The following is a 25,711-nucleotide window of genomic DNA, read 5'->3' as shown; positions in this document are numbered from 1 at the left end:
AAGAAGGCCAAGGGCATGGTGGCAGTGGGCAGCAGGAGCAGGGCAGTGAGCGTGGCCCTGTGCTGGGCAGCGCTGCGGCCACAGCTGGAGTGCTGTGTGCACTTGTGGGTCCCTGAGAAGCAGAAAGTCATGGAGGGGCTGAAGTGTTTTCAAAGAAGGACACAGGAGCTGGGCAAGGGGTTGGAGCACAAGGCCATTGAGGAGCTGCTGAGGGAGCTTTAGTGTGGACAATGGGAGGCTCATGAGGGACCATCAGGCAGACTTCCATCAATCTCTATACGAAAATGTTCACCACACACGGTGTTTCCCTAATAAACATGCCCTCACAGCATCCAAGATCTTTAGACACTGGAGTGGGTGACACTTCCATCTTGTGGCTTGCTTGCTTGCTGGGAGAGATTTGCCCTGTTTATTTTCTCCTTTTCCAGCAAGTAAGATGCTTCTGCACAATGTTTCTGACTTTTTTAAGGCCTGGATGAGATTCTGATCCAATTTTATATCCCACTAGTGCAGCAGCTGTAGCAATGGTGTTGGTGTTGCTTTCCTGATTTTCCATTTCAGAGCTTTTAAGACCTAAAAGCTCTGGTTTACAGAGACAACCTTGCTTGCTGCAGCCAGGAGAAATATCAACCCTTTATACATCCACAATTCTTTTTAGGTTACCCATTTTTTTTTTTAGTCTGTGGGACTTAAAACTGCTATGTGGTTACGAAGTGTTCTGATTTCTCCTTAGAAGATGTGGTGGTAGATCTGAAAAGAAATGAGTTTCTGAATGATAGGTGAGGCCTGTGCCTCATGCTGCTCTCTTGCCACAGCTGACAGAACCAACAGTCGTCTCTCCCCTGGTTCCCTCTGCTCCTGAAGAAGAAGCCCAAGAGGAGCAAATTGAGATGGATGAATGCCAGACTCCATCTTTGCCCACACCAGAGCCTGGATATCCTGAGCCTGTAAGTTCCAGCTGTGGGTGGTGCTGTCTTTAGTGCAAGGCAAATATGCAAGTTTTGCAGCAGCGAGCACTTCCTGTTGCTGGCTGAGGATGCTGAGTGCTGGAGTCTTGCCAGGAGCTAGGGATTTCCTGCAGGCAGCAACGGCAGAACTTGGCCTTTGACCTGTGATGCTGTTAGCGTTCAAAAACACATAATCACGGAGCGATTATATGCGGTGCTTTTTATTAAGAGCTCTTTGAATCGGGGTATATTCAACCCAAATCTGACTTCAACCATACATCAAAAATGATCATGTTTTATACTCTATTGTTACATAACTTTCATGGTAATTATTAAACTTATATTGTTCTATTGTATACATAAATTTAGCCCCTCTCTGAATTTCCAACATAGTTTCTCACTATTCTTCTTATGGTTATATAATAATTACATTTAATTACTAAACAATCATCACATCTAACAATTATATAATTTATCATACTGCTTACACAGGTGCAGTTGATCTGGGAAACCACAAAGCCTAACATTTTAGATTCTATCTTTAACTTTTTCCAGGGTTCCACTATCAATGCTGAGGCCCCAAAGGGCTGGTGCCTCATGGAGAGCATCTGGCTCCTTGGCCCAGGGAATCTCTGTCTCTAGGCTTCTGCAGTGCTAAGGGCAAGGGCACAGGTGGTAGTGCTGGAGGTCACGGACCTTTGTTTGTTTGTGTTCCCGTTTTGGAAAGTTGTGTTTGGCGTGGCCAAGTACACACGTGGTAGTTCTGGAGGTCATGGGCCTTTGTTTGTTTGTTTTCCCATTTTGGAAAGGTGTTTTTGGTTTGTGTCATGCCTTGACACTGGCACAATGCCAGTGCCCCTATGAAAATACTCTCTCCTTGGTGTCTGCTTTGAGATGTGACCTGGAATAAGCAAAGCAGGATCCTACTTAGAAATAAAGAAATTTTTATTAACTAAGCTACAAGAAAATAACTAAACTACAAGGAAAGAAAAACAACACACACAAGGAAAATGAATACCTTACAAAAACATTTTCCTCCTCCCCCCACCAAATTCCAATGCAATACATCTCCCAAATCACCAACTCTTGGTCCGGCACTGCCCTTTAGAATACTCAATCCTCAGTTCATTAAGACGAGAAGGAGTCCTTCTTTGTGCCATGGGCTTCTTGTCACATATGGCACCACCCAGAAATCATTTGCCATTGTGACATCTTCCTTACATGCCCAGTGCTCCCACCACTGTGCATGGACCAGGGCAGCTTCCAGGGTTTCCTCTTTTAAGGACGCCTCATCCCACTCTAAAAATAGGCACAGTCTCAACTTTGGAACATCTGTCCCCCCCATATTTTTTGCACCCCCTGGGGCCAAGGGGTACCCACACTGAACCCTCCTGGGTCTGGGACATTGCCCCCCTGGATCCAGTCTGTGTATCACAAGGAAACATTGCTCTGTCCATAGCTGTACAAAAAAGAGTCCAGCAAAAATGCCACTCCGTCTTCTCTATTCCTCCAGCATCTCTCTCTCTGGCCCAGACCTTCATCACTTGCCCATTTCCTTCTTCGGCCTCTACTCTTATCTCTCTTCTATGAAGGGTTAATGTTCTGTAAAGTTTTCAGTGTCCACAAAGGGTTAAAAGCTCCTTCAAATGGCTGGACTCCTTGCTGGCCCCCTTCCCACAGGCCAAGCCATGCAGGCAGCACATGATATTAGGTTTCAAGATAACAGTCCCCAGCACAGCTCTCTCCTCTCTCTCTCTCTCTTTCTGAGGTGGGGGGTGGTAATGGTCTGCCTGGTGCCTCCCAGTACTTCTTTCTTCCCCCCATGGGCCCCTCAGGGCCAGGCCTACCTCTCCCGGGCCGCATGGCTTTCCCCTCCCCCGCTGGTCAGGGGAGGTCTGACCTGCTCCCCCCACCAGAAATCCAAAAAAAAAAACTTCCAGGGGCGCAGCTCTGCTTTTAACCCCTGTGTGTTCTCAGTGGTGTGTCCAAATCTCAGGGGCCAAACCAGGTGCCAATATTAAAATCAGAGCACCTATTGGCGACCACAGCACATCCCGGAAAACCTACTTCCTGTCAATGTCAAACCACCACAGCTTGTGAGACTGGTCAGCAGTTTTCTCAAGTTCTTCTTCGGTTCTACTAAGTCATTTTGCCCAGCTTTCTTTTGGGTTTTGAGATGGTTATGCTGTCCATGAAGATGTGGGGGCCATTCTTATCCTGTGTGGCCAAAGAAAGAAAGTGAGTAGTTATGAAGCCTCCTAGTGAGGCAGAAAAGCATCAACGGGCAAGTTTGTGTTTGTGCATTTAGTGATGAAGTCTGAAGCTTTGGCAAGTGCCTTCGAGCCTGGAATGCGGGTGAAGCTGCAAGTCTTTTACTGCTGTGATGTCTTGCTTAGAACAAGAAGAACATCTTGAAATGGTGGATGCTGTATTGAAAGTCAAATGGGCAGCTCTGTGGCTGGGAAAGTATGTGGGTCAAAAGGCTCCAGGGGTGTGGTAGAAGATCAGCTGGATAAGAGCCAGCCTGGGACAAGGTGTCCAAGAAGGCCAAGGGCATGGTGGGCTGTGTCAGCAGCAGTGGGGCAGCAGGAGCAGGGCAGTGAGCGTGGCCCTGTGCTGGGCAGCGCTGCGGCCACAGCTGGAGTGCTGTGTGCACTTGTGGGCCCTGGGAAGCAGAAAGTCATGGAGGGGCTTCAGCGTGTGCACAGAAGGACAGGGGAGCTGGGCAAGGGAATGGAGCACAAGGCCATTGAGGAGGTGCTGAGGGAGCTTTAGTCTGGACAATGGGAGGCTCATGAGGGACCTTCAGGCAGACTTCCACCAATCCCTACACGACAGTGCTCAGCACAAGTGTCATTTCCCCACTAAATTTCCCCTCAATGAATCCAAGTGCAATAGGCACTGGAATGGATGACACTTCCATCTTGAAGCTGGCTGGCTCGCTGGCTTGGTGGCTTGTTGTTTTGCTAGGAGTGGTTTGCCATGTTCATTTTCTCCTTTTCCAGCAAGCAAAGATGCTTCTGCACTACGTTTTTTGCACTTTTTCAGCCCTGGATGAGATTCTGACCTAATTTTAGTTTTCCACGTCTGCAGCAGCAGTAGGAAAGCCATTGTTGCTTCCCTACTTTTCCATTTCAGAGCTTTCAAGAGCTAAAAGCTCCATTTTACAGAGACAACCTTGCTTGCTGATAGCAGTCAGGGAGCAATAGCAACCTTATATACATCCACAGTTCTTTTTAGGTAGCCAATTTATTTTTAGTCTGTAAGACTTAGAACGGCTATGTCGCAACGAAATGTTCTGATTTCTCCTTAAAAGATGTAGTGGAAGATCTGAAAAGAAATGAGTTCTAAATGATAGGTCATGGCCTGTGCCTCATGCTTCTCTCATGCCACAGCTGACCGAACCAACTGTCGTCTCTCCCCTGGCTCTCACTGCTCCTGAAGAAGAAGCCCAAGAGGAGCAAATTGAGGTGGATGAACGCCAGATTCCATCATTGGTCACACCAGAGTAGGAATATTCTGAGTCCTAAGTGCCAGATGTGGGTTGTGCTGTCTTTAGTGCAAGGCAGAGGTGCAAATTTTGGAGCAGCCAGTGCTTCCTGTTGCTGGCTGAGGATGCTGAGGGCTGGAGTGCTGCCAGGAGCTCGGGATTTCCTGCAGGCAGCATCAGCAGAACTTGGCCTTTGACCAATGATGTTGAGGCCCCAAAGGGCTGGTGCCTCATGGAGAGCATGTGGCTGCTTGGCTCAGGGAAGCTCTGTCTCTGGGCTTCTGCAGTGCTATGTCTGAGGGCAGATGTGGTAGTGCTGGAGGTCACGGGGCTTTGTTTGTTTTCCCATTTTGGAAAGCTGTGTTTAGCTTGTGAGACTGCTCTGTGGTTTTCTTGAATTCTTCTTTAGTTCTACAAAGTCTTTTTCCCCAGCTGTCTCTTGGCTTTTGATAAGGTTCATGGTGATGATTCTGCTGATTTTCCTACATCTTTCCTCCCTGTTTCCAGCACCATGAGAAATTCTGATTGAATTTTATTTTGCACACTTTTAGTTCTTGAAGATGCAATATATATTTGCATTAGAACTCATAGTTTGGTGTGTGCGTCTTGGTGCAGAAGGAACTTTTCTTCTGCCAGGCTAGTTAATTACGCCTTGCAATTCACATTCAGGCTAACACTACCTCTGTCTTTTTGCAGCCAAGAAATCTGTTTTTGTTGTGTTTAATTTGGGGAGGAAATCAATGCCCTTCCATTCTAGCTGGTACTCAAAGATCTGATGAGATAGGAAGGGCTGGGTGATGGAAGTGAAGGGAGACAAGCACATCCTAATGATGATCATTGGTCTCAAATTTATTGTTCCAGCTTACATACTTTTATAGTAGTGGTAATTAAGCTCATACATATTGCAAAAGCTAAGCTCATCATTGCTTACAGATTACATGTCAACCTCTTCTTTGTGGCTACATTCTCAAAATACTTGTGGTTTTCTTGTTGAGGCTAATACTTGTTTTTACATCCTGCTGTTGACTACAGTTATCCATTCAAGGGCACTGTGTTTTTCTTGTTATTTGCTCAAGGACGCAGTGTTGTTGTTCTTCTCGTAAGGAAAAGGCTGAGAGCTTACTGCTTACAGCTGCTTTTTACTGCTTAACCAGCTGTATATGATCATGGCCTTTTTCCTCAAGCCACATCTGCACAAAACTCTCCAAACGCTGGGCTGCATTTCTGATTCCAGCAACTTTAGCACCATCAGTGTGGTTGAGTCCAGGAGAAGAACTTGCTCAAGCACAGATGCACAGAGAGTGCAATTCCCGTGCAATACTCTTAGCCTGATCCCTTTCCAAAAGGAACTACATGCTCCAGATTCCCCAAGAGTGTGCTCTATTGAAGCAACAGGAGAGCAATCTCAGGATTGCTGCTGAGTGGGGCACTGCTACCGAGTGTTGATGTGTGTAGCAAAAGAGAGGATAGTAAACAGAGATGATAGTGGTGATATCCATCAGTCTGTCTGTCTATCTGTCTGTCTACACTATGTAACATTTGCGTAATTGAATATTCCCGGTTCTGGTCCAAGGCAGTGGGAGGTGCAAAGGTCACCTAAAGCATCCCTTTCAGGAGAGGATTAGAGACATGTTCCCTCGACCAATTCAGAGCAGGCAGAGATTTCTCCCCCTTCAGATATTGTGGTTTTTTCCCCTTAGAGCTGTTTTTCTCCTCCAGCCTTTTCTTCCCTGAAGCCCCCAGTTAATTCTTTAATTTTCTGCCAGTCCTAGAGTGGTGAAGTATTCCATGTTTTAGGTGGTGAAGAGAACATGAGCTCTAGAAGTGAATCTGACAAGGGCTGTGGTCACCCAGGAAGCACCTGCAGAACCAGGATGGAGCTGTGGGACAGGGTGGGCTGTCAGTCACTACTGAAGGACAAACAGGACATGGCAGAAGCAGAGGGAGGCCCTCACCAGACCCTTGAGAAATGCCACACCTTCCCTGTCAGCTGCCTGAGAGGCTGTTGGAGCTTCTGTCCCAGATGGCCCTGATTGTAGGGCCAGGGTCACTTTGGAATCTGTGCCTCCCCTCAAACAGAGAATGACCCAGCAGAGCAGCAGCACAGTGCTTTGGGAACGTGTGAGCCCAGCAGTCTTTGAGTCTTGGCCCACAAAGTTTGTATGGGACGTTGAAACCCATCTTCTCTTGCTTTCTGTGCAGGTGTTTCTAGAGAAAGAGCAGGAGCAGATTGCTTCAACAGAGATGCCATGCCAGACTCAGGGAGAGCTGTTCCCAGCCCAAGAGCAGGAAGTGCAGCTCAGGGAGCAGGTGGAAGAGCCACAGGAGAATGGCCAGGTAAGCTTGACTGGCCAGGGCACAGAGGGAAGGGCAGGAAGAGGGGCATAAACCAGATCTCTTGAGACTTAGGAGGCCAGGAGTCCCACAGGCACTGGAAGCACAGAGCCTTGGAATCTGCAGAGATCAGCCCTGGGACAGTAAGTTTGTAACGGAAGCAGAGGTGGGTAGGGAAGCAGAAAGAAGTGGCTGAATAAATGTGATTTTGAGGCTGCAAGAGGAAAAATCTGAGGCTGATGGCAGCTGCCAGTCACTTGCTCTGCATTTGTGTGTACAGAAGATCAAGGAAGAGCCACAAGCAGAGCTGCCCGAAGCACAGAGTGACATCATGGACGTGAAGAGAAAGAGCAAGGAAGATCTGGGAAGAATTCAAGAGGAGAATCTCAGTCAGCAGAGGGGCGATCAACAAAACCAGGTGAGTGAAAGAGTGGTGGACACCCCACCCATAAAACATCCTCTCTCTTGTTTTTTAGAGCAGATGAAGGCACAGCTGAACGCAGAGCTTCAGACAGCTCAAACTCGGATGAAGGCAAGGGAGAAGAAGCTGGAGGATGAAATAAAAATCATCAGAGAGAAACTTAATCCCCTCCCTCAGTCTCTACAAAAGCAAGTGAGTGAAAGAGGGATGCAGTCACTGCAGTCACCAAACTGGTGGTTTCTGCCCTTCTTGCCTTTCCACTCAGAGCAGCAGGGAGTGGGGTGATGCCTCTGAGTGCCATCCTGCTGAAGTGTGTATCACAATCACTCTGAAGGACTTTTCCTGGTGTGCTCAATCTCTTCTGCTGCCCTGGATAGTGGAATTTTTTCCTTTGGCCTTTTGGCCAGCAGTCATCCAAATTGATTCCTGCTGGCCTGTTCCTGCTCCACTTGTTTCTTAAGGTGTTTTTACAGTGGAACATGGTGACCCAGATGGAGGATTGAAACAAGCTGTCTGTATCCCTTGTCAATCTGTTCTTTCCCTTTCCTCACAGTCAATGACTCCTGGCTGACAGGGACAAGCTGGAGTCTCTGACTGCTTTGCTCTGTTTCATTTGAGGAGCGAGTGTTGGCATCTCACCGGGCAGCCTGTGAAGATTACCAGCAAATCTCTGGCTCTGAAGGGCCCCAAGTTAGGAGTGAGGCACAGGTACCATCCCCACCAGAAGTGCTACAGGTTGAGCATGACCTGAAGATGGTACAGGAAAAGAGAATGCAGTGGGAGGAGGCAGAACACTTGAACAAGAAACTGAAAGTGTGTCTGCAGCTCTTGGAGGGGGAAAGGAATCTTTAAGAGGAAGTAGAATGGTGATTGTGGCAGTCATCCTTTGGAAAATCCATGAAAATGGAACATGAATCTGGCCATGAACTCGAGTAAAACTAGCCTTTGGTTTTGATCCATCCAGTTTGAGAAGTGGACATCAGAAAAAAACCATTTAAAAGCCCTGCATGTGGCTGACAGCACATTTCTAAGGGCTTGCATTTCAAAAAGGGATCTCAGGGTAATTTCTGCCAGCCACCTTTTTGATATCAACTCATTTCTTGTCCCAGATCTACACGGGCTCTTTCACCAAACCTGCTGCAGCAGCAGCAGCAGCATCATCTAAAGGAGCCTTTTCTCCCCGACCTGAGAAGTGGAGCCAGGGCAGTTTGTTCACCTCCCGCACTGACCCAGCTGCTGCTCAGCAACAGGAGGTCGAGGGTGATTCTCTGGAGCTACTGAGTACGTCTGCTGTGTTTCTTGTCTGAGGGACAGTGCATTGTGTGCAGGTGCCAGCATAGCTGTACCAAATGTTTCTCCTGAGTTTGGTGTCACAGGCACATTCAGGAGTCCCCACAGGAACTGCTGTAGAAAATCAGTCTCTGTGCTGGCCACCTGTGCTGCAGAGCTGTCTGCCTGGTTGTTGTTGTTGTTACCCAGTTGAGCACAAAGGGCTCAGAGCTCCAAGCACTGGGGCTGCCTTTTGTATCTCCTGGAAGCTGAGGTTTCTGCTTTAATGTCAGCATCTTCATTTTGTTTCCCTCAGGGAAAATAGTAAACAAGGAAAATCCCAGGATGAAATACACCAAACTGGAATATATTGGCAGTGGGTGAGTCCAACCACAGTTACTTCTACATAACCATGGGCCAGGTCTTTTTCTGGTGGAATGTCTATCCACCATGAAGTCAGGCAAGCTGCAAACAGACATCTATCCCCATGTTCCCACATTGGAGATAGACCGTCACATCTCTCAGTGCTGCTCAGAATTTGTGTATTTGCTGCTCAGAAGGCACTGTCAGAGACACCTCCATGCTGCCGAGGTCTTGCCTGCAGCAAGGAACAGGACCTGGAAAATCTCATCTCTCAAGTGTGAGACACTTCTGTGTTAATTTCCTTAGCATTTTTTTATATCTCTAAATCATACTGCCACACTAATAAAGAGGGAAGAAACTTGCTTGCCTGAAAGAGAAACCTCCTCCCTGATAGCTGTCAGATAACAGTTCTCAGGAACATTTCTTTCTGAGAGTTTGCTGAAGGAGATACTCTGTGGTCAGGATAAAAACTGAACAGTTTAGAAAGTGAAACCTGAGGTGGAAGAAGCAGCTCTATTTTTGAGCTGAGGCAGTAAATCCAAGCACTTCAGGAACAGGCCCAGTGCCCATGCACTTGAGAGGAAAATCCGTCATCTGCCTTCTGGCAATGTTCTCCTGCATCCTGCAGGTTTTTAGCACTCACAGCAGAGATCTCTCATGTGAGCTGGCTTTCACTGCAAGATCTAAATGGCTTCTACTTTCCTTGCTGCTTTTTTGTTTTTAGGACGTTTGGGGATGTGTGCAGAGCAATTGACAGTGCCACAGGAGGAGAGGTAAATATCAACAGGCCCTGCAGACTCTGCTGCTCTTGAGGGGCTTTCCCCGCTGGTGTGAGCTGTGGCTGGAGCTTTGGGTAGAGCTGTGCTGAAAAGGCACAAGAAGCTCAGAGTGGTGTCAGCCTGCAAAATACATCTGGCACAGTCTTTGTCCTCCTCAGCTGCCAGAAGGAAGGCACGGAGGGCAGCGCTTCCTTTCAAAGAAGGACGCACTCACTTTCTCTCCATTGCTAAAACAAAGGTGGTGCCTTAGAGCACCTCACTGCTCTTTGGGGCTACAGCTTCAGAGTCCTGAATTCTCATTTCTGGCTGCCAGCAAATCCATCTGAAAGTTACTGCTAGTTCCTTAGCCACCTGCAGTGCTGCACTTGGGAACTGCACATAGGGAGAGATCTGCAAGGTGCCCTAAAAGCCCTAAGCCCTGCCCGTGGCCCAAGATGTATCCACAGAGTATTAAGGCATGGATTACCTCTTCTGAATCCCAAACAAAGCAGCAGAGAGTGTGGTCAGAGGTTTGGGGGTGATAGCTGAGACACCACTGTTACCAAGTGGACAAGGCAAAACGTCAGTGGCTGCAGGTGTCCTGTAACTGGCCCCCAAGGGAGCAGAGAAATGGGCTGTTGGAATGTCAGTTCCTAATTACTGCAGTGCCTAATCACAAGGCAGTTTGGCACAGCTCAGCTGTGTCATTGTAAAATCACTCGCTCCGTGTGCGTTGTGGTCTCGTGCCACCAACTTCTCAAGTTGCTGATTTTCAATGTCATTGTAGGTGGCCATAAAGAAAATAAATCTAAAAGGACTGAGGAGCAAGAAATTAAAAGTCAATGAACTCATGGTAATGAAAATTAATAGGAATCCCAACCTGATCAACTATTTAGACTGGTGAGTTTTTGTGAATGTTTCTTTATATATAGCAAACATGCAAGGTAAAATCCCACTTATGTCAGTGGCAGAAAATAGAGCTGTAATTATTGGCTAATTATTATTGCTCTGCTCACCTCTAATGGATGGGAGGAGAGTGCATCTTGTCTGCATGAGTCTTCTCTGGCATACATAGTTCGAAAATTACTCAAAAACCTGGATCAGTCATATCTTACTAAATCAATAGCCTGTAAGTTCACAGCCACCACTTTGTTTTGGGGCTTGATTTTTATCAAGTGTCTTTTTACATCTGCATAAACTAACATAAATTTCCCTTGGATTGTGTCCCCTCTTTTCCATTGCTTTGCATGCCAGGAAGACTAGGTGCTTATTTCCAGAAACACATAGTGTGACAGGTTTTTTTATCTGTTACTAAACTGCATTTTTCACTTGCTGGCCATTTAGGACATCTCCTTTTTCACAGCTATGCCTTTCTTCTTGAGACTGCACAGACTGCAAACAATGCACAGCTGAGAGGGAATGTCTATTCCTTTGATTCTGTCCTAGTCACAAAGGAACCTGAAACAAGAATCAATCAAGAAAACAACCTAGTCATGCATGTTGATCTCCACACCCTTGTTTCCTTCTTTCAGCTACCTTGTGGGTGATGAACTCTGGCTAGTAATGGAGTTCATGGATGGAGGCACTCTGAGCGACATCATCAGCAAGACTTGCCTGTCTGAAGACCAGATGGCAGCCATCTGTCGGGAGGTCAGCAATCCCATCTGTATTTCTGAGGGCTTGGGCAGGATTGTCTGGGAAACAGGGGCTCAGAACAGGAGAGGTTTCATGTGCCAAGCTTTGTTTCTGTGTGGCTGGTATGCTATGGGCAAGTAAAAGCACTTCAAGTGAAAGGCCTGCCAGTGCCCCTGCACTCCCTGTACTCAGGTCCAGTACTCTTCTCTCCTGCTGTTGTATTCTCGCTCTGTCTCATGTATTTGTATTTGCTGTTCTCCACTTTGCCTCTCTAAATGTTTTCCTGGAGTCTGTCTTCACTGCATTCCTTGCCTGTGAAAGCAAAGGTGCTGGTGGCAGGATTTGAAACAAGCAGCAAAGAAAAAAGTCCTTTCTCACAGTCCTCATCTAAAAAGGATAGGAATGCAGCCAAAATGCTCTTTACTTCAGGAAGGTGACTGATGTGATACTTCCAAGTCTGTGCTGAGGCCAGCAATATAACCTTTGTCATGCAGCCTCCTATCCAAAAGTGATCTGCTTCACACCAAAGGGAGGGACTTTTTCTTTCTCAGCAAAATCCTCATTTGTCTTCTGCATGGAGATAGCACATGCACTGCAGCAGCAGTCATCTTGGCTGGTTTGCAGGGGACAGTCTACAACAGCAGGTGCTGTTGCTCTTTCAAAAGCTGACATGCCTTTCCTCAGAAAGGTCCTGCTCTGCAAGTGTTGGAGCAGCAAGCTCTTCCTCTCAGTGGCACTGTGTTCTGCCCTGGAGAGAGAATCTTTTAGATTGTTTCCTTTCTTGTGTGATGAAATCCCATCACTTTTTTTTTTCCCCTCTTCTTTCTCTTTTCTCTCTCAGTGCCTGCGAGGACTGGATTTTCTCCACTCAAACCATGTGATCTACCGCGATGTGAAGAGCTGCAACATCCTTCTCAGAACCAATGGTTCTGTCAAGCTGGGTCAGTGTATTCTTGGTCTGGTGCAGTGTTCCAGGGATGTGGGTGTAGGGCTGCTTAGAGTGACTGCCAGCTCCCCAAAAATGGTGCTGGTGGCAGTGCAGGGACACCCGCTGTGAGCTGAGGGCACAGTTGCAATGTGCACAGAGGTATGAGAAGGAACCACAAGTAGTCAAGACTGCTCTTGGTCTGTGTGTGTCCCTTCCAGAGGGAGGGAGCTACAATCTAAAGCTTCAGGGGAATAAAGTCCACTGTTGGAGGGAGCATTAAAAAACTGGGATTTTTTGGATGTGGCCAATTTCATACTACCTTGGCTAAAGCCCCAAGGAAACTGAGTGTGGAAAGTTCTCTGGGATTCAACAGCACATTCTTAGACTGAGAATGGGGAATTCTTTTGCTTGGTTTCCTAATTAGAGCTGGCTTTCATGGTTTGTTGTTTTCTCCACAGCTGACTTTGGCCTCTTTGCTCAGCTCACCCCTGAGCAGAGCAGACGGAGCTCCGTGGCCGGCACTTCTGGGTGGCTGGCGCCTGAAGTGGTGACAGGCCAACCATATGGCCCCAAAGTGGACATATGGTCTTTTGGGATTGTGGGCATTGAAATGGTGGAACGAGAAGTTCCTTGCAGGAACGCAACTCCTGTTTTGGTAAGGAACAAATACTCACTGATCCCAGTGTCTTTCTCACCTGTCCCATTTTCTGTGTGCCATAGGACAAAATCCCATTGCCATCTGCTGGCCCCACTTCCACCAAGTTCCCCTTCTAAAAATGTCCCTGCAGCACAGCAGCATCCGCTGTAGATTTGGTTGCATCAGAAGGGAAGTGGCAGTTCAGAAACCTAGCCAGTTCAGAAAGTTGCCATTTTGGCCTCCAGCCATGCCTGACATTTCTCTTTTGCTTTTTGAACCCTGTTGGAGCTCTGGCTCTGAAGGACAAGAATTTTTCAGTGAAATAGTTGAATGTGTGATAAATATCCTTCAAAATGGATGTTGAGTCTTCCCAATTTCAGTTTTACAGAAAAAGAAAAAGTGAAAAAGAAACAACCAGTAAAGCAATGCCCAGGCAGTTCTACTTTCTTTTCCCTTTTTGAACCACAGCACATCAAATTTCCTCCATATTGTAGCATCTTTTCCAAGTCCTGTGGGTCTTTGAAGCTTTCAGATTTTCAAGTCATCTGTACATTGTTCAGTCATGTGTGTGGGATGCCTGGATAAGTTTAGGATGTGTTTTTCTCCAACTGCAGTTAGAATTGTACACCAAACCCTTGGCTGTTTCTTGGTACTTTAGCAAGTTGATGAGCTTGCAGGCAGGTGCCTGGGCTGGGATCCAACGTGGGCAGTTGACACCGGTGCTGTGTTTCTTTACCACAGGGGCAGGGCCATCCCTGGCCTGCATAGTTCTAATGACAGTGAGGACTCCAGCTCCCCACCATGGCCAGTGGCTGAGCACAGCTGCAGAGGGACAGGATAAAACCCCTTTGCGACCTCTGGTGGTGTGGGAAAAGGAAAGAAAGTCATCCTAATTATTTATACTCAAGCAGAATGTGTTTGTTGTTTTAGGCTTGGAAATTTTCCTTTGGGTTGAAGAGGATAATAACAAAGTCTCTTTGGTCACCATCTATTTCAGTGTCACCAGCACAAAGCTGTTAGCATTGTAACGGGCATTTTTATGAATATCAGGCCACAGCCTGGGGTCATGGAAATGCTGCCAAACCTCCCATTTCTTACCTGACACTTTCTGCAATGGGCACGCCTTTAATGCGTTGCCTTGAGCATCCAAATGAGCAGAGGGTGGCCGAAAGGACGGCACTTCTTCTTCGGATTTGACCATGAAAAGGTTTCCTTTTGTAACATAAAGAAGCCAAAATGTGCAGCTGAGAGACAGAGCTACAGGTGGCTCCTGTGCACCCAAGCAGGCATTTTCATCTCAATATATTTGTGCATGCATCTTAATGTGTCTGTGTTGAATATGAGATTCCAAATGTTTGTTTTCTTTTCCTGAGGAATGACTGGTGGATTTCCTTTTTTTCCTTCCACTTACCACTGTTTTCTAGAAGAGGAAAAGAAGCTCAATGAGATTTGTTTTATGGCAGTTGTGCTTCAGGGACCAACAAGCACTGTAGAGATGCCTTTCATGTACTAATCCTTGCAAATAGTAGAGTTAGTATAGCAAAGTCCCTCTTCCAAAAAGCCTCTCAAGCTAGTGTGAATCCTCAGGGAAGTAAACATGCTTTGCTGAGTAGTTCCCACTTACTAGGTCAGTCAATGAAATCAGCTACCAAGGCAAGATCTGCAGGATGGTGGAAAAGCTGTGGCTGCATCAGGGTCTGGGTTTTTGGTTGGTAAAGGAAAGTCATCTCTGGGTCTCTGCCAGGGCAGGAACTGCCACTGCAGAATGGAGCTTAACCAATGGGATCTGGGAGAGCACCTAGAGATGTGAAAGTAGCAGGTGCAGCCTGGTGTTTCCTTTTTCTGTAGGCTCAGCTGACAGCCAGGGGAGAGAGACCACAGCTGCGGGAGCCCAACAGATTCTCGTCTTGCCTGCGTGACTTCCTGAGCTGCTGCCTGCAGACAGATGAGCAGAAGCGCTGGTCTGCCAGGGAGCTCCTGAAGGTAAAATGTGAAGGGGCTGCAGGTGAAACAGGGGTCCGAGGGTTGGGCTCTTCCTCCTCTGAAGTCCAAGGCATCAGCTGAGCCCCCTTCCTCCTCACCTCCACTCTTGCTGCTCTTCAGCTGAAAATGATGAGGAATCCTAGGCTGGGCTGGGCTGGCAGGGACCTGTGAAGTTCCTTTGGTCCAAGTATCCTGCAATGAGCAGGGACATCTTTAAAAAGTGATCAGGTTGCTCAGAGCCCTTTCCCACCTGACCTGGAATGGGGCACGTACAAGCTCTTGGGACAGCCTGTGCCAGTATTGCACTATGCTCTGAGTAAACAAGCTCTTCCTTAGACCTACTCAGACTTGATTCCCATTTTGATTAAAAATATTCATCACATTCTATTGTAACTGGAACTGTTAAAAAAGGTGTCCCCACTTTCTTCAAAGCCACTCTGAAGTCTTGGAAAGTGGCAGCAAAGACTCCCTGGGGCCTGTTCTTCACAAAACTGAATAACTCCACCCCTCTCTGCATTTCCTGAGAGGAGAGGTGCTTTGCTTTCTGACTGTCTCTGTCACCCTGTTTTGTAATTTGGTGGGATGTTTCATTTTATCTAATGGCAAAAGAATTGAAGTAGAGCAATGCAGGATACAGAGACATGAAATGGTGGTGCAGGAACCCAGGGAAGCCAGTCCCAGCTGAGCAGTCAGAGATTTGGCTGTGGGCAGCAGGGGCTCTGGGGGGCTCACTGTGAGCCTCTGAGAGGCCCTGGTTTGTGCCCCCCAGCCCACCCTTAGAGGTTTCTGCCACGCAAACAGGGACAGCTGGGAGGGACTTGTCCCAGCCCCATCTGCTGCCTGGCACCCTCAAGCAGACGGGAACTGTGCCAGGGTTACTGCCAGGTTGTGTGGCAGAGAGGGAACTGCAGGGCCCAGTGCCACTGGGCTGGCCCTGCTGGGAAGGAAGGTGCCATCCAGCACACAAGGGGCCGAGCATGGAAAGGTAGACACTGCTTTCTGTCCCTGTGGAAATCAGCACAGTGCCTGTCTTGCAAAGGCAGGGACCTATGTGAGTCCTTGGAGTTTCCTGAAAGGAAAAAATCCTAGGGACAGAAAGCACCATTTCTAGAGCACTGGCAGGGCAAAAATCCCAGGGAGATGAAGACATCACAATAAACAGATTGAGTGGGATTCTGGGCCTCCTTTGCCTGTGATGGCAAGGTCATGCACATGATGACTGGGGGAGTAGATGGTCCCACTGCTCCTCTTTCCCGGTCTTTTTAGGACCCAAAGGAATCCTGATTGATACTCTGAAGCACTGAGCTTGGAAAGTCGTGGTTCAATGTTCTTTTTTGTATTTTTTTCCTGTGGACAGCATCCATTTGTACGTTCAGCCAAGCCAGCATACAGTTTGGCACCACTCATCAACTCAATCAAGATGAAGAAGAAGAAGGAGGATTGGAGAAGAAGAATATAATAATCAAGATGTTATCTCCATTATCAACTTAGAGTAGGATTGTAGAGTAGGACTCTAGAGTAGGATTGTTGAGTAGTTTTGGTTTATAGTGTAGGTTTATAGTATAGGTTCATAGAGTAGGATTATTATTAAATAAAGTTTCTGAAACATCAACTCATTTGGAAGATTCTCCTCCTTTGGACCCCTTCAGACAGCTCAGCATTTTCTTTTGAATTACCAGTTGTGTTTTACTGATGCTAAGTCACACTTACGGCTTCTTTGGTGTGGTCGTAAGCGGAGAAGGTTCTTCTTCATTCATCCTCTCCAGACCACACAGCCTTTGGAATATGGCCCACTGGCTGGTTTTGGCACAGCTGTGGTATTTGTAGTTGAGGCAGAAAAGGTAATGGCATTTGAAGGCAAAACCAAAGGAGGGGTGAGGCAGCCAAGACATCCTGTGTGGATTCAGGACTTCAGTCGTCACTCAAGAGCATTTGGGTTCCTGCCACTTGGATTTGTATCCCTAAATGCAATGTCTTTGGCGGAAGGAGAGCCTTGCTCAAGTGAGAAAGCAGAAAGATCACAGAGGGTGCTCGGGAAGGTCTCCTGTGGTGCAGAGCTGTCAGCGCTGTGAGGTGAGAGCGGGCCCGGCCTTGGCCGGGGTGGAGCCCCAGCAGAGCCCCGGCAGAGGCTGGAGCAGGCTGAGCCCTGGCAGAGGCAGGCTGGAAGGAGGCCCTTGGAGCTGCAAGAGGCAGCAGCCAGGCCCTGGGTGCCTGTTCCTGGCAGCGGGCGAATCCTCCGCTCTCAGAGCCCAGGTGGCAGCTGGCTGCTGCCGAGGGGAAGCGCAGCCGTGCTGGGCACAGCCCAGCCTGGAGGCATTGGCCGTCTGGAGTGTGCCCAGGAGCAGAGAAAGGCCCAGGGCAGCCGAGGGCCGCTGGGCTGGCTGAGGATTCCTCCTCTTCTGCTGGCTGCCCTGCAACTCCTGACAAAGGTCAGCAGTGTGTGCAGCACTCTGGGCACCGGGGCAGGGAGCCGGGCTGCTCAGCAGGCTGGAGCACAGGGCAGCCTCCTTCAGGCCCGGCTCTTGTGCCAGGGGAAGCGAGGCCAGCGTGAGGCAGGGACAGCTTGGCAGGGCACATCTGCAGGAGCCAGCGCCTCACGCAGCTCTGGGAGGAAGCGCCTGCAATCCTGCAGCTCTGCACTGAGCCAGAGCAAAGGGGTGAGATGCAGAATGTTTTGCAGGAATATCCAGGCCAGCCTGCTTTGTGCTCTCTGACACAAAGCAAGCGCTGTGCAATGCAGCTCTGAGCTGCTGGGAGAGAGGGAGTTGGGGATGTGCCTGAGGGTTTTGCCTGAGTAGTGATTAGGAAGGGAGCAGAATAATTTCAGTAGGAAATCTATGTTTGCTTCATTAATTTCAGAAAGAAAATTGTAATGTTTCAATAGCACTTGCAGGACTTTATGACAAATGTTTTGTTTGATTCCTACAATAGGAAGGAGAGGCGCTGGGAAAATATTTAGCTGTAACCAATGGGGCTTAGTCTTGTGAATTCCTTTAGCTTTAGCAGGCAGTGCTGAACCCTGTATTTCCTCATTGCAGTGCTTAATGTCTGCAAGTGGCTTTCTTGGCCTTGAGAATAGAGAGAGTGTTCCTTCTAAGAAGGTAGCTGGAACCCCTTTAAGGGAAAGAAAGTGTTTTTAGGAGGCTCTTGACCAGCAAAGGAGAATTTGAGGAATGGGATATTTTGCAAACAACTGTGGCAGGAATGGAATTGCGTCCGAGGCCCTGTCATATTTGATCCGTGCTTGAGCAGGTCAACAAGAAATGAAGAAAAGTATATTGTTCAATGGGTAGGAACTTAATCTTTGAAAGAGAAACAGTGTATTGATCAATCTGTGGGTATTGGAATTAATTAGCAATATAGCCAGAAGGGATATGCCTGGACTTGTCTGGCCCTTGCTGCATGACTAAAGGGCGGCAGCTGTGGTGTTTTCACCTCAGACACAACTTTGGCTAAGCTGGATGCTGCAACTGGGCACTAGAGACAAGTCCAGTCATGCAGAAGCTAAGGTTTACCTTGGCAAAGAAGCTTTAAGGCAAGGATGAAGGAAAGGAGTCGGGTTCTGCTAGAGGGTTTCAATCCAGAGCTTTATTCCTGGCCCACAGGCCTCTGAATCCAGTAACAGACCCTCTCAAACCACGTGGTTGCTGTTCCTTTTAACCCCAGGGAGAGGGGGAGGGAAGGGGCAGGGATCCCACAAACCAGGTAAGGGGGGAGAAGTCTCAGGGGACAAATGGCACCTGGATGGCCCAATGTCCTCCAGGGGTCTAAGGCATCTTTTGAACTCTGCCAATCACTCAATGGCCTTCTGGAATGCCAGGATTGACAGACAGTGATCAGCAGGGGTCAGGGTGGGGGAAAGGAGTGGTGATTGACACACCTGGGGAAGAAGTCTACAGGGAGAAACCCGAGATATCTGAGCCAACACACGACATCACACCACAACATCTCCTCCTTTTTTTGTTTAAAATGAAGAGGACTGGGTTTGGGGGGAAAAATTCTTGGCAAACCACAGTTGGTAAATTGGTTCCTCCTCTTCAGGAGGGTCAGTGTTTTCTTCTGCAACTTCCATGTCATCTACTGGAGCACTGAGGACTTCCAAATGGTATACTTCCAGAGGGGAAGATGAGCTTGAAATTAACTTGTGAACCATGCGCTTGATTAGTCTGAAAACAATGCTAATGACTACAATAACAATAACTGGAATAAACAATACTAAAGTACAGTTTTCAGCATAGGTCCCAACCAGTCTGAGAGTCCCCAGCCCTTGAACAGTCCTCTCAGCCAGTCATCTGTTTCTCTCTTGATGTCGTAATTTCAGGGTGGTCTATATGTTTGCTTTGGGATGACGAACAATGCAGGAGATCGTTGGTGAAATGATCGTGAGGAGCAGGCTCAGTCTCATGGTGTCTCGACACTGCACACGAACAGCGTGATCTCAACTGGTACAAGGAACTTAAACATATATTACTATTACTCATAGTATTACTATTACTATATTTCTCAAACTATTCCAGATAGGAGGCCTAAATGGAATTTCTTCCAGGGAACACACCCAGCATTTCCTTCTCCAAAGCAGCATTAGCAACCTGGGGTGCTTCTGTAGACTTCCCTGAGAATTTGGGGATGTAGGGCTTACCCATTTGGAAGGAACCCACTTTGAACCAGAGGGGCTGGACACGCAGGCGTATCCACGTCCCCATGTAACTAATTTCTAAGCTCCCATTGTCTTCCAAGTCTCAGGGTCCTTTACTTAGACTGAAGGTTTTTCTTTCACTGACATCTGACTGCTCCCCCCAAAGTGGCGTACGAAGGGCAGATTCAGGCTGTCAAAAGAACAGTTCAGAAAATTGATTGTGAACAGAGACCTGGATAACCGGATGTGGGGAGGTTCTACTTTCAGAACCTGATGTTGGTGGTCCAGGACTCTTTTGATATCACGGGAAGTCCTTTCTACTATGGCTTGACCTGTAGGGGAGCAGGGGATGCCTGTTTTGTACTCTACTCCCCATTGCTGCAGGAAACTCCCAAATTTCTTGGATTTGTAAGTGGGCCCGTTATCAGTTTTTAACTCTGGGGATGCCCATGAAAGAAAAAGCCTGTAAGAGGTGCTTTATGGCCTTGGAAGATGATTCTCCTGTGTGGGCAGAGGCATAGACCGCTCCAGAAAAGATATCTACACTAACATGAATGTATTTCTGCCGTCCAAATGACTGTGTGTGTGTGTTACATCTGTTTGCCACAGTTCACAACTGTTCAACCCCCTTGGGTTTGCTCCCATACTCACTGTAGGGAGTGCATGTTGTTGGCAATTGGGGCATGTGGCCACAATTGCTTTGGCCTGTTCTTGAGTGATGTGAGACTGACAACCCAGGCCAGGTACATTTTTGTTGGAAAAGCTGGTGGCTGATTTTTGCCTGTTCAAAAACATTTGGGAGAGCGCCCATCTCTGTAGGCGCAGCACAAGCATCTGCCCTTCTGTTGCCTTCAGCGAAAACCCTGGCAAGTCAGTGTATGACCTGACATGCATCACATAAAATGGTTGCTCTCAGTGGGAAACTAACTTTACGAGTTTTGAGAACAATTCAAAAAGTGCAATGTTAGACACCTCTGATCCGGGTCCTAGCTTTCTGGATCATTTCTGCTACCAGCATTTGGGACTTTGTCACTCTTGTGGATCTTTGGTGACTGAGGAAAACCCATTCTGTGATCAAGAGAGGGTCCTTCTGGTCCTGGCCCTTTTTAGGTGTTTCCTTAACCTTAGGTGTTTGTTTTTTCTCCTGCTGGAAAATGATTCCATGGAGGTGTGGCAACTTACCTGAGATGATAAATTTGAATGGCAGGTCAGGCCGACATCAATTGGCCTGTCTTGTGGACATTGCTGTCTGAACTTTTTCTAGAGCTTTCTGTGCCTCTGGGGTAATAGCCCCAGGAGAACTCGGGTCCCCTCCCCCTTTCAATAAATCAAAAAGAGGGGCAAGGTCTTTGTTGGTCAGACTTAGCCAGGGCCTTACCCAATTTAAAGACCCACACAACTTGTGGACATCTGCAGGGGTCTTGATATTTGTTTTGATTTTTAATTTTTGAGGAACAATGGTCCTATTTCCAATTACTAAGGAATTGGAATATTCCCAAATACTTCCAAGGTGGCATCTTTTGAATTTTCCTTTCCTGGAACTCGAACCCTGCAATAATCAATGCATCGATCGTTAGATCAAGCACATGGGTGAGTAAATCATCATTGGGGGCATAAGGATATCATCCATATAATGATAGATGATGGCCTTTTCTGCGGCTGCAAGCACCAGGGAGAGCAAGGAAGAGACATACCACTGACAGATCGATGGTAAAGCTTTTAGTACGTGAGGAAGAACTTTCCAATGGTACCTTTTCATCGGGGCTTCCCTGTTGATAGAGGGGACTGAGAATGCGAAACGCAGTGCATCATCAGGGTGTAGGGAATTTGGAAAAAAAAATCTTTTATATCAATAATGGCCAATTTCCGATCTTGGGGAAGCATCGCTGGGCATGGCATACCAGGTTGGAGAGAGCCCAACTCTTCAATGACATTATTAATTTGTTGGAGGTTGTGGAGAAGCCGCCATTTCATATTTTCAGCTTTCTGGATGACAAACATTGGAGAGTTCCACAGAGATGTGGTCTCCACAATGAGACCTTTTTTCAGTTGCTCTTCCACTAGCTCCTCAAGCGCCTTCAGTTTTTGTTTACTGAGCAGCCACTGCTCTACCCGAACTGGTGTGTCTGTCTTCCAGTTCAGTTTTTGGGTAAGGTGCTTCTGAGTGACCACTGCCCAAAATCCTGTGGAGAGTCCAGAATATCAATTGTGACTTTCCACTGAGCCATTAAATCTCTCCCTAACAACGGTTCCAGATAATCTAACACAAACGGATGTATATTTGCCAATTGTCCATTTGGCTGCTTGTTTTGGATGACACTTTTGGATTTTCTTGCCAATTGCATGCCCTCTACACCTCAAATGTGACCAGCCACATTTTGCAAAGGCCAATGTGCTGGCCAGTCCCAGATCCTGTACTGGGATCACTGTGCAGTCTGTACCCATGTCTATGAGCATCTCAATACGTTTTGACTCTCCACTCCCTCTGACGTTACACCAGATTTTGGGTTTGTCCTTCCCAACAGCCTGGACCAGGGCGACTGTGGGCCCTTGTTTTTCAGTGCCTTCAGGTAAACTCGGCACCGGGATAGCTTGTGCAAGGATTTGTCCTTTGGGAAGAAATGGGTGGGTGGAAACAGTGCAGGCCGAGAGCGAATTGCTCAGGATGTGATGTTGTCATTCCTGGAGCAATTTTGATCTCTTGTGGTGTGTGTTTGGTGTTCCCAATGATGATGTACTTACAGTGAATTCGGTGCCAAGTACCCTGCTGTTGTGGGCTGACGGAGAAAAAATGCCAGTCAGTGTCTTTCAGGAGTGGCTCTGTCAGCTGCAAAGTGATAGGCTCAGTTACAGAAGTTGTGGTCAACATAGGTTCACCTAAGTCATAGCAAAGGTTATTTGGTTTCACTTTCAGCGGTGGACCAGCAGAATTGGTCCTTGAAGCATCTGCTTCACTCAGAGGAATAGGGATGTTACTGCGTACTTGGTCCTTTTTGCTTTCCTCATTCCCTTGGCCTACTGTTTTTGTGTCTGCGTGCCTGGCAGGCCGGCACTCCCCACTCAGTTTTTTTGTTGTTATTGACCACCAGAGAGTGCTTGTAGTTCTCCTCCCCTGCTATTTCTAAATTCATCAAACTGCTTTTTCAGGGGGCACTGGTTACTCCAGTGCCCAAGGTGGTTACAAAGTAGGCATGGCTTTGTGGGGTCAACCATTGCTGGTTTTTGCTGCTGCCCAGGGTACTGCTGTGAAGAGGGAATGGGTGCTGGGCTGGAAATGGCCACTCTCTGTTGGTCTTGACAGCAGCTTTGGTCTGGCATCTTCAGCAACACTCACCAGAGGCACTTTCCTGTTACAAACTAGAAGCATTATCTTTTAGTGTAGGGGGGTGTCTTGGTTCAGGGCAGATTTGGAAGAGAACTTCTAAAGGGGTTCCTTTAGGAAAGCAGATTAATTTGACTTCTCTCCCCAGCTGGTCCAGGAGAAAATAGCTCTTTGGAGAAAAGTGGAAAAAATCTGTTTATTAAACAATAAAACCTAAACAATATTAATCAATAAAACTCCTTGCTGCACCAAAAGAGATGACAAATTCAGAAAGTCCCCTCCCTAGGTTGCAACCCAGATCACTCAGTCTCTTATCAGTATTTCTGGAACTGGAAATGCTGCGGCCCAGGCCCGGCCCGGTGGGCCACAGGTGCGAGCTACCAGTGCTCTTCTGGTGTTCAGTCAAGAGCAGGTTTGAACAGGTCTAAAGGAAGGGGAAAAAGAAATAAAAAAAACTACAGTCCAGGGAACTTCTTTGCCTCAGCTAGCTAAACTAACTAAAAGCAAAGGAGAGCTCTGTCTCACTGACTATCTACAGACAACACAGTGTAGGAGCAGGAATGTGGAGGAGTGAGTGCAGTGTCTGAAAACAAACTGCACATTTTTTTTCTCCCCTCTTCACTCTCTGGAACAAGTTTTAAAGGTGCAAAACTTATTATTCAGCATAAACAGAACAAGATGATTTGGGATAAAAGCATAAAGTCAACCTAGGACAGGGGAGTTTCTAGAGGTAAGCTTAAAATTGCTGCTTGACAATGTTCATTTGCATTTGTAATTGCCATTTCCTCTAAAACCTCTTGCCTTCTCTTTCTCAACTTTGATTTCAATAGCTCTAGTTAACCTTTCTACAAATTAAAAAAAAGGCTCTGATGGTAGCTGCTTGATCTTACTGTATGGCACGAATGGGCCTTCAGGTTGGAGGGTAAAGAAGGCTTTTTCAGCTGCTTCTTTGACTCTCTCAAGTGCTTCTACAGGAATACTGCAGCTTGGACTGGCACTAAGGACCATTGGCCATCACTGGAGAGATGCTCAATGGTGATTGGCATGCCATTGGCATCTTTTGCTGTGTTTGTATCAGCAAGTCTGTGATAGCTTCTTTAAGCAGTTGTTTCCATGCCAATTCCCATAATTTGAATTCTGTAGAGGCCATGAGGAACGAAAAAAGCTGTTTTAAATCATGTGGGACTACTACAGTCCTACCCCGTTTGGCATTTAAAAGGCCACAGAAGTATAGGCTATGTGGGCTATGTGGGCCACATACTCTTTGTGTGCTTTGCAGACCTCTCTTATAGTTTCTCATCCAAAAACTTTTCAATTAGCAGTTGGGGCTCCTCCCCCTTGCCGTGCATGCTGATATGTAACAGGGACCAATGACAAAGTGGAACCCTGTATTGGGTCTGCAGTTCCCTGCCCTATATCCTTTGAATCAGAAGCATTGGGATCACAGGTGCAGCCATGGGGACAAGCCGTGGCCATGCCCCCACTGCAGGAGGGGGCGGGGACATTGTGGGAACAGGGGGTGGGGACAGGGGGGTGGCAGGGGCGGGGACACCTGGTGACACCACATTGGCCGACGCCCCCTGGGAGGGGTAGAGGGGTGGAGCTGAGGGTATGGCAGGCAAGGTGGGGGGAGGGAAGGTGTCAGGAGGATCAGAGAGGGTGGGGGGTGAGGAGGGATTTTTGGGATGCTGCAGGGAATCATGGGAAGAAGGAGACCAGATATGGCATGGTGCCACATGGCATCCTCCATTTTCTTGACCCCCTAGGGTCTGGGAGCCATTTTAGGGGTGACTGCTCTCCGAAAAGCTAACACGTGCTCAGGGTTTCAGAGCAGGGGACACAGGAGTATGGGGAGAGTTCCACGTGGTCTGGCCAGGACTTTGTGGACAGCTGAACTCAGGCATTTTAAGGTGCTCAGGGAGCCGGCTTCCCTGGGCATGAGCAGAATCTGCTCTCCTAAAAACACCAAGATTTGGGGTAGAGGGTTCAGAGCTGGGGGGGAGGAGAAACAGGAAGAGCAGAGGTACATTCCTTGTGTGGCTTTTTCTCCACTTCTTCTTTTTTGAGTAAGGCTGATTGAACTCCAAAACACAAATTTAGCTGAGGACATGTCCCTGGACTTTCCCAAGGTTATCAATTCATGCCCTACTTTGTCCCAGAATTGAATATTGTGGACTTGTTCAGGAGAAATTCGTGGGAAGTGTAGAAAAAAACACCTTATAAAATGTTTCAATTTTCCTTTAGAAAATGTTACATTTCCACTAACTAAAATTTCAACAATCTGATAATATACTCCTTTTTGTGCTGTGCTTAACTTAGAGTCCATTTTAGATGTAAAAGGCACAGCACAATATCCTGCCTACCAAAAATAAAACCAAATCAGCTAGCGATTTCCAAAAACCATGGTTAAGAAGTACAAGCACACAGACCTTTAGCCCTTCACAGTGCAGCTGCTTGTACAGCTTTTTAAAGTGCTGCCGGCAGCAGCACGGAATTGGAACTCACCGTGCTGCCCGGGGGATAGACAGAGCCTCCCCGCCCACACAGCAAACCTGAAACCGGAGCCGCCCTGCGCTGCCATGCGAGCTGTGCCACCCCACACTGAGAAAGCCAGGAAGCCAGGCTGGTGCCGCTGTGAAGGGTAAGGGTAAGCGAGAGTCCCCCTGGCTCCTCCGAGCCGGCGCCGCACTGCAAGCTCACTGCCATGTGAGTTCTAAAAACGGCAAAGCCGCGCTTCTCTGGGCTATGCCTAACGCGCTATCGCTACCACTCCACAGGGCTGTGCAGCCCTTTTGTGCTCTGAATAAGAGCGAAAAAAACCAGATTGCAGTGGTCAGCAGCCTTAAAATAAAGTCCGTCCAGCTAGCAGAGTGGCCAGCTGGCTGCTACAGCAGTGGGGAGTCAACCCCGGTGGCAGGGCCCCAGGGTTGCTCCTATGGATGCCCCTCAGCGGCAGTGGCTTTGGGCTGCATCCGTCTGGACAAGATC

General features: G+C 47.7%; 1 pseudogene; it reads left to right on the top strand.

The window, feature by feature from the left end:
- The window catches only part of LOC131095720 (uncharacterized), a 70,832-nt pseudogene extending 54,608 nt beyond the window's left edge, over window positions 1–16,224 (top strand).
- The last annotated feature ends 9,487 nt before the right edge of the window (window positions 16,225–25,711 follow it).

The sequence above is a fragment of the Melospiza georgiana genome, chromosome Z (genome assembly GCF_028018845.1).
Source record: "Melospiza georgiana isolate bMelGeo1 chromosome Z, bMelGeo1.pri, whole genome shotgun sequence".
In the NCBI taxonomy this organism is placed as follows: domain Eukaryota; kingdom Metazoa; phylum Chordata; class Aves; order Passeriformes; family Passerellidae; genus Melospiza; species Melospiza georgiana.
This window is presented reverse-complemented; position numbering and strand designations above follow the sequence as displayed.